The sequence below is a fragment of the Octopus bimaculoides genome, chromosome 4 (genome assembly GCF_001194135.2).
Source record: "Octopus bimaculoides isolate UCB-OBI-ISO-001 chromosome 4, ASM119413v2, whole genome shotgun sequence".
Lineage (NCBI taxonomy): Eukaryota > Metazoa > Mollusca > Cephalopoda > Octopoda > Octopodidae > Octopus > Octopus bimaculoides.
Genome location: NC_068984.1, coordinates 117382857 through 117392298, shown reverse-complemented (window position 1 = coordinate 117392298; position 9442 = coordinate 117382857). Strand labels below are relative to the sequence as shown.

At 38.1% G+C, this 9442-nt stretch overlaps 1 protein-coding gene across 4 annotated transcripts in view; it reads left to right on the top strand.

Moving 5' to 3' along the window:
- LOC106881662 (uncharacterized) overlaps nt 1-9442 on the top strand; it is a 109127-nt gene that overhangs the window by 68911 nt on the left and 30774 nt on the right. Inside the window, exon 4 of one of the 4 annotated variants that reach the window (XM_052967383.1) lies at nt 1541-1721. The exons of the other annotated variants lie outside the window; for them this stretch is intronic. The gene's annotated coding sequence lies outside the window, so the exon portion shown is untranslated. The remainder of the gene's footprint in view (nt 1-1540; nt 1722-9442) is intronic. 4 annotated transcript variants of the gene reach the window in all.

Sequence of the window (9442 nt, the reverse complement as noted above, 5' to 3'; positions counted from 1 at the left end):
TGCAGAAAAAAGTGTAGGTGGCTAGCTGTGGACACGAACTCACATCCCCGTGATTACGCGTCACGATGCTTTGACCGATTAAGCTTAACTACCCCACTACAAATTCCTCTGCAAATGTAAGATGTATAGAAATCTCGCTTTATGAGACGCTCTCATATGTTAAATTCAAATTACGACAAACGTAAATAAACAAACGAAGTTTGCTTTTAGAAGCGTTGAGATGTCTTTTTAGAAAGTTAAAGAAGTGATATTAAATTCTCAATCGCAGAATAATGCTAATAATATAGCCTGAATAGGATAAACTACCCCTATTTTGCAGAAAAAAGTGTAGGTGGCTAGCTTTCTAAATAGATTTAAATTTATATTGAATATAAAAATTGCAAATGATACTAATGTGGAACTCATTAGTAAATACATTTATTATGTGTTTTCAGCTTGGTCTTTCCTTTTCCTCAGTCTTCTCTTTAAAGTTGAAAAGTTACTTTTCATTTACTTATATGTGATAGAGCAAGACTGCTGTACATCAGCCAGTACATACAGCCAGTAATCACAAATCAGGATCTACATCCAATCACAAACTTAATCATAACAACTGGAGACTGAGTACTCATATTGGCTTCCAGTTTTTGTTTCCTCAGGTCCATAGAAGAGTTTGAACTGAACAAAGCAGGTTCTTGGAGCACTTGTTTATTTATGGGAAATCCTTCTGTTACAAGCAGCTGAAAGCTTGTACTTTTACTTGTCTAACCCTTGTTATCTATTTACGTTTGAAATGTCATGGGTTTGGAAAAGAGAAGAGAAATCTGACTTTTAGGGACTGATGTTATCTGCAAAAAACTAAATTTTCCCACAGACTCCTCCTCTTTTCTCCATTGCATACAAACTTACTCAAACTCACTAGCCTATACTCTGTTGTTTTTGTTGGTACTCATCACCACCACAACTTTCCCTGCATTGTATATTACACATATTATTTACATAAGATAGTTAAGTGGTTGTCATTAGAGCGTTGGATAAAATTACTTCCTTATTCACTTAAACCCTTCACTCACTATTGTGCATAGATCATTGACAACTTTCCTCTTCTAATCTTGACTCTGGGTGTTTTTTTTTTTCTTGCTTCTCTCTAGTTGGATCCCTGTTTCTCTTTTTTCTTCTGGATTTTGCTGGTGACCTTGCTAGTGCTGATGCCACTTAAAAAGCATCCAGTCCATGCTGTAAAGTGGTTGGTGTAAAAACCATGCCAAAACTCACCTCGCCTGTGCTTGTGCCACATAAAAACACTGTCTTCTCTGCTGGGTGGTTGGTCTTAGGAAGGGCATCCAGCCATAAAAACCCTGCCAAAACAGACACAGAAGTCTGGTGCAGTCTCCTGTCTGGCCAGCTCCTGTCAAACTGCCTAACCCATGCCAGCGTGGAAAGTGAACATTAAATGATGATGATTTCATGTTTCCCTAAGAGAAGGCCCTCTCTCTCCTCCTAGGTCTTGTCAGTTTTGAATTGCTATTGATGCTTCCGTAACTTTGTTTTTTTTTTCTAGGTAGGGGTGTTGGCTCTACGCAAACCCATGATTATCTCTGGGAAGAGGTGTTCTGTATTAGTCCGACCTCTATCCTTCGACCTGTCCAGCATGGGAGGCCCTACTAGGAGCTTACACTCCACTGGCATAGCTCCCAGATCACACTGAGGCATACAACCACCACTCCATGTAGTGTCATCAGGTAGAACCGTTTGCAGTATTCATTCTAACTTCCAAATTCCACCGAAGATAAGTTTGCTTTTCATTTTTTGGGGGTTAATATAATAAAGAACTAGTGAAATTGTTAGATTGCCAGGTGAGTGGCCTTGTAGTATTTTTTTCTGGCATTGTGTTTCCTGAATTTAAACCACACCACTTGTCACAGGGAAAAAGCAAAACAACGCAAGACCAGATAAGGAACTCCGATACTTCTAGAAGTAATTTGCAACTGATGGATAGTGTCATAGACTTAGACTTAGGTTTATAATGAATCCTAGGAGTTTAATCCAGTTTCTGTGGTGTATAAGGGATTGAGATTATAACACTCATCCCTGAACAGAATGCTGGTTCATTGCAAGGTTAACTTCTCAGATATTACTGGAACTCATTTACATTGATTAGGCTGGAGTAACATGAAATAAAGTGTTTTTGCCCCAGAACACAATGCACTGCCCAACCTGGGAATCAAAACCACAATCTTACAATTATGAGTGCAACACCCTTGTGCACTTTCACAGATAGTATCAGCCATGGAAAAACAACGACAAGAGCAAAAACATCAATGAAAACATAATTTCCATTGTTCTGTGAGATGATTGGTTGCCCCTGCTAGGTAATCTCAACTAATTCAGAGTTAAGTATTTTGGTCATGAAATACCATAATGTATTTGTGGCAAGTTATGTGTCAGTAACCCTCCATCTTATATTTTGACTCTCAGTCAACTCTTTGCTCCTATTTGTAGGTTTAATAAGGATAAATTTAATGTTTGGTTATTGAGGGTAAGCAAAATTGTTGGTATTTTTACTGGTAACTCTTTTTGATTGAAACGAGCCATGTAGGCATATCTGCACAGTTAAGCAGTTAGCTTTGTAACCACATAGGTTTTTATTCAATTCCAATGTGTGCTGGATTGGGCAGATAGCTTCAGTTTACCAATATTTTGTCAGCGGAAGTTGATTGATGAAAACTGTGCAGAAGCCCCTCTCACACATGTAGGGACAAAGGATCACTCTATATATATATTCTTTCTGATGTTCACCTTCTTGAACCTTGATGGTATACCCTGACACTTCATGACCATCTCTTTTCTCTCTTTCTAGCTGGGGTAACCATGTATCTTCCTCTACAACAAGACACCTGTTCTTGCCGCTCTGTTATACTTCAGCCTTTGAACACCTGGTACAAACCATCTCCCTCAATGCTACACTCCCTACTCAGTTGGGAAGCTAACCCTGCAACAGACTGGTGTTCTGTTCAGGGGTGAGTTATAGTCTCAGTCCCTCATACACCATAGAAACTAGGTTAAGCTCTGGTTTTATGAGTCCTAAGGCTCATTATTGAATTAAGTCTAAGTCTAAGGTACTATCTATTAGTTGCTAATTACTTCTAGTTGAGGGGGTCTTTCTTGCAAGTTACTTGGTGATCTCACTAGAGCCAGTACCACAAAAGAACGGTACCCAGTATACTGCATAAAGTGGTTAGTTTTGAGAAAGTTTTCCAGCTGTTGAAACCATTCCAAAGTAGACACTGAGCGCAACATAGTCCTCTGGCTCATCAGATCTAGTTGAACCATCCAACCCATGCCAACATGGAAGACAAATGTTAGACAATGTTAAACGGTGATAGTGATGACAATGATGATGATGAGGAGGAGGATGGAGATGAAGATGAGGATATATTTATGTTTGCGTATACCAAGTTGCAGGCACTTTTGTGTCAATCTTGCCCTCAGAAATTCTTTGAAGCAGTGATTGGCCCATTGATAATCTGTAACCAATGATATTATTGCTCATGAATTGCAATATTGGTTTTAAATTTTGGTTCAAGTCCAGCAGGTTCAAGGGAGGGGATAAATTGATTACATTGACCCCAGCACTCAACTGGTACTTATTTTATTGACCCCAAAAGAAAGAAAAGCAAAGTCGACCTCGGTAGCATTTGAACACAGAATGTAAATGCCAGTGATTAAAGAGGAGGTAAAATGGCTGCATGGATAATGTGTATTGAATTACCAATACATAAATTATAAGTTCAAATCCAATGTTGTGTTTCTGGGTGGATTAGCTTATTTCACTTTGTTATAGTTCATTTAAATGTTGAAACTAGGTTTATCAGATTATCTGAGGCTGAGATCTTATCTGTAATAAGACTTGTCTTCCTTTTGACAGTAAGATTTATCTGTCATCCACTTAACAACATAAAATGAGAGTTAGGCACTGATGTAAGGTGACTAAATGTAAGAATCATTAGAACATAAGACAAACTGTTTTGTAGCAATTGTTCTGGCTCATTGCATTTTGAACTGAAATCCTGCAGAGGTCAACTTTTGCTTTTCAGCTTTAAGAGGTCAATAAGATGAGTCATATGCTACAGTCAATTCTCTCTCTCTCTCTCTCTTTCTCTCTCTCTCTCTCTCTCTCTCTCTCTCTCTCTCTCTCTCTCTGATATAGCTACACAGCTCTGTATGATAGTCATAGGGTAGGATGGGGATGGGGGACGATTTACAGTAACCTGAGCCTCCAATAAATGAAGGAAGGTTGAGCTAAGATCAAGCAATCTCTTGATATAAAAGCCAGCCAAAGAAACCAGAGATAATGGACATGGGTGGACCAAGGTGTTGATATCACATGAAATTTTAAAAAGTGATATGCAAGGAACTTTCAGGACTTTGGCAGCATTTACATATACAGTAATAAAATATGTAATATTAAAAGACATTGCATAATCTTTATAATACCAAAATACTCAAAGATACCACAAAGAAGCCTAACTAATTAAAATAGAGCTCTACTTGCTGTGAAAAGTAAAGAAAGGGCCTTCAATATGACAAAGATGCCTTACTTGTCATCAAGGGAGCATTGTTACCCATCAAAGGAGCATCTCTAGCCAACAAGAGATTTCACTAACTATAAGAGAGCCCTTCTAGACAACAGGGGAGCAGATAAGTAAAAGGAGGGACCTCACTCATCATCAAATAGTCTTACTAATTACAAGAGAGCCTTTCTTAATATCAATGGAACCACTGAAACTAAAGATGAAGCTTCATGAACCAACAAAGGAGTCTCTGCATAATTGCTTGACAACAGAAAAAGCAGCAAAACATCCTTCAAATTCTGCCCAACAAACTTTAAAAAAAGAAAGAGTACATTGGGTAATATAGTCCTCATCATCACGATCACCACCACCACCATCATTATCATCATCATCATCACTTTTCCATGCCTTGATGGGTCAGACAGAATTTGTTGAGGCAGATTTTTTTTATGGCCAGATGCCCTTCGGCACCAGTCCTCACCTGTTTCCAAGCAAGTTACTATTTGTCCATGGCTGGACATGTTTACAAAGAAGATTGAAAATTGAAGGACACTGCTTGCACGATTGTGACACTTGTTTACAATTACCATGTGATATTGAGACAAGGGGACATAAACACAAATACACCCCACCACACACACACACATGTACATATATACCTATGATAAGATACTTTCGGTTTCTCTCATGGAAATCTCACAAGGTTTTGGTTGACCTAAAGTTATCAGAAAACACAGTCATGCAAGCTACCATGCAGTAGGACTGAACCCAATATTAAGTGGTCAGGAAGCAAACTTTTTTAACAATAGAGCCACACTTGTGCCTATATATACAAAAATAAGGGATGGTGAAAGAGGGAATGTTTTTGCTCAAAAGTCTACTTGATGAAAGTTGGCTTTTTATCATCTGGGAGATAACAAAGGTTAGCCACAACAAAATAAATAAAATCCAAACAAGTGATTCTGTTTACTATACTGTATACATATGTGTACATATTGGTTATTCATTTACATGTTTTTGATATTGCAATTCATAAGGCAACAAGCTGGCAGAATCATAACCACGCCATCCTCCTAACACAGGTTGTCTGCAATGTAGCCTGATGAGAGCAGCTTCATGATTCTTCTGTCTGTCTTGTCTTGAGAGCGAGCCAGTACTTATATGCTCAGTTGTTATTGTTGCTGATGTTGTTTTATTTCCATGTTTCATATCAGTCCTGATCAAGCAGATCTATGCTGAAAGGCATTCCATTTAGGGCCATTCTGCCTTTTGGTATTATATCATCACTTAGATTGTCCAGTGTAATTTGAAGGAGAAGATTCAACCGTTTGAATAACCATGCAGAGGGTTAGTCATCAGCATGCTTATACATACACAACCACAAACCCACACACACTCACACACACATACATGTATATATATGTGTGATTTTTTTTTTTTATTGCTCACAAGGGGCCAACACAGAGGGGCCCTTGTGGGCAATATATATATGTATGTGTGTGTGTGTGCGTGTGTGTGTGTGTGCGTGTGTGTGTGTGTGTGTGTGTGTGTGTATATAAAATGTACTGTTCCATGATAAAAAATTCACCAAAAAATGTACTCCATCAGGTGAAAGATAAATATTGTTTATTTAAAGGGCACAATGCGTGTCTTTAAATGCTACTAATAGTTTTTTACTTTCTGCATTTTCAATATGCTGCCCTCTGAGTTTTTTTTACTTGTTTCTTCTATTATTCAATTTTTCTAGTTCGTTATGATATGTGGTTTGTGCCTGATGAATATGTTTGAGTATTTCTCAGCATATGAAACTATTAGTTGCACTTAATGACATGTATTGTGCCCTTTAAATAAATAATATATATCATCATCATTATCATCATCTTTTAATGCCTGCTTTCCATATTGCCATGGTTTGGATGGTTTGACTGAGGACAGGCAAGCCAGGCTCCAGTCTGATCTGGCATGGTTTCTACTGCTGGACAGAAGGACAAGGAAGGAGGGATTTAGAGAGAAAGATAGAGAGACAATCAAAGAGAAAAATAGATGGTGTTGGAGATTTTTCCATTTTCAGAAACTCTTATAATGTCGATTTGACTTCTTTTTTCCTCATTTGAACCATTTCTTTTATTATTCACTCTGTAGAGTTTATATTAAGCTTACTGGACCTTATTTTGGAGTTGTATAGTGCTCCCTTTGTTGTTAATCAAAGACTTACAGATCTCCTTTTGATTTTTGAATACTGTGCTTGCTAAGATCTAGCAAGATGTGCTAATGAAATGATAGCCAGGATTATAATTATCTCCTCAATCTATCTATTTATTTATGTCTGTCTGTCTGTCAGATAGTCAGTCAGTCTGTCTGTCTGTCTGTCTGTCAGATAGTCTGTCTGTCTGTCTGTCTGTCAGTTAGTCAGTCAGTCTGTCTGTCTGTCTATTCTTAAACAAGAATATTATCGACAGTGACTTTGAAGTTTTAAACAGTTAAGCCATCATTGGACTGCCAGAGTGACGATGGCTTAACTAGCCAGAACTCCAAAGTTACTGTCAATAATATTCTCGTTTAAGAATAATAAATTTGTGGTCCACAAAAGTATAGAATAACCCATCAGATTAATGAAATATTGTCTTTATTAAAACTGAACATAAAAACTAACATTAACATATGTGTGTGTGTAGGGAGAGAGAGAGGGGGAGGGAGAGAGAGAGAGAACATCAGTTTTCCTGGACCTTTGGGTTCAAAGCCTTTCCAGGTTACTGATTTTTCTGAACCAAGGATAGCCATCTCTAAATGAAACAAATATTAACTTAAATAATTAAATGAAATACAGTTTCCTGTAAATTAGCATAAATGATGCAAGTTTATTTATACTGTAATGTGCATGGTACTGTGAAACTGGGCCGGCCATCTGGCAGCCAGAAGAATTTGAAGTTCCTACTCACAAATTAGTGCAGATGCATACATTAGGTGGTACATTACCAGAATTGTTAAAGCATTGGACAAAATACATCTTGATATTTGTTCCAACTCACTGCATTCTGAGTTCAAATCCTGCTAAGGCAAACTTTACCTTCCAAAGTGCCATTCCAGGGCAGTGGATTGGCAGAACTTAGAATATTCAACCAAATGTGCTGTAGTATTTGTTCTGGTTTTGCATTCTGCATTGAAGTCCAGCAAGGGCCTTTTTGGATGGTAGACTAAATTTGTTACCCAGTTTCACATCACTGCCTGCTCCCTGGGTGCCTTTAATGGTGTCCAGACAATCTATAACATTAAACAAAGAATTGCTGAATATTTTTTTGTGGATGTAATACATGTGTATTACATTTTTACAAAAAGCAGGCTGATAGTGACTTTGAAGTCTTGACCAGCTGGTCTTCATGAAACAGTCCAACAAAGCTGAAGCTGTGAAGTTACTGCCACCTGTCTTCTATTACATACACACACATCCTAGGTGCTCCTTACCGCTCGATGCGGTTAGCCACAACTTGGATTATAACCAAGTGCTTAAACAGCACCCACCTAGATACATAATCCCTATCTATTCACTATACACACACACACACACACACACACACACACACACACACACACACACACACACACACACACACACACACACACACACACACACACACACACACACACACACACACATACATACACACACACAAATATACTGGTGCGATGGGAAAATTGTCGTCATTTTGTATTTTTAACTTTGTGCATGTGCATTGTTTGTTTTTGATTTTGTCAACTACACAGTATAGTAGGGTCAGTTGGGCACCATCTGTGAAAAAAAACAGCACTATGAGGCAATTTGCTCTGCCCTACAAAGCATAGGTCCTGTCATTGTTATTTTCTGAAATAGAAGTTGAATGATAATTAGTCAAATAAAATAATAACAAAAAACAGGGTTATTATTTGCTTGTTTCACCTGCATGATTTTCACTAAGAAAAAAAATACTTGGATTTTTTGCTGCAAACTCCTTATTTTTGTGCAGAAAAGAGGGGGTGGGGGAGATGCTCCTCCCTCATATCCTGGAATCATTGCAATTTTTTTTTTTCCATTGAATGAATTTTGGTGGCCTCCTAATATACTACAAAACCCTTTTTTTGGTTCCAGAAAATGGGGTGGGGTGAGGTGGAAACCTCGGAAATTTCACCCCCACCCCCATTAATTTTTTCACCCACATAATTTTCATTATGAAAAAAACTCGGATTTTTTACATGGAATCAAGTACCCTGATCTCCTGATATGCAGCAATCCCCTTATTTTTGTTCAGAAAAAAAAAAGTGGGGGGAAACCAGACCCATGATGCCAGTGCCGGCAGCACGTAAAAAGTACCATTTGAGCGTGATCACTGCCAGTGCCATCTGACTGGCCCCCATGCCAGTCACACTTGAAAAGCACCCACTACACTCAAGGAGTGGTTGGCATTAGGAAGGGCATCCAGCTGTAGAAACCTTGCCAGAACAGACTGCAGTCTCATTGCAGCCTCCTGGCTTTCTAGTCCTCAGTCAAACTGTCCAACCCATGCCAGCATGGAAAGCAGTCATTAAACAATGATGATGATGATGATGATGATATATATAATTATGATAGATTGTTACCCATTCAATGTTTAGGTAAACTTCGTCACCCACTCACTCTCTCTTTCTCTCTCTCTCTCTCTCTTACTCACACTCTCTCTCTCTTACTCACTCTCTCTCTCCCCTAACAAAAATGAAATGCATTTCGGCGCCAAAAATTGCAAATTGAAAAATCTACTTTTGGGATTATTATATATATTATATCCAGTGATTTTAAAAGGTATGGAAAAGATATTTTTGTTTTAATATACTTTTACTTGTTTCATACACATACACAAACTAACGTGCTTTTTTTAAAA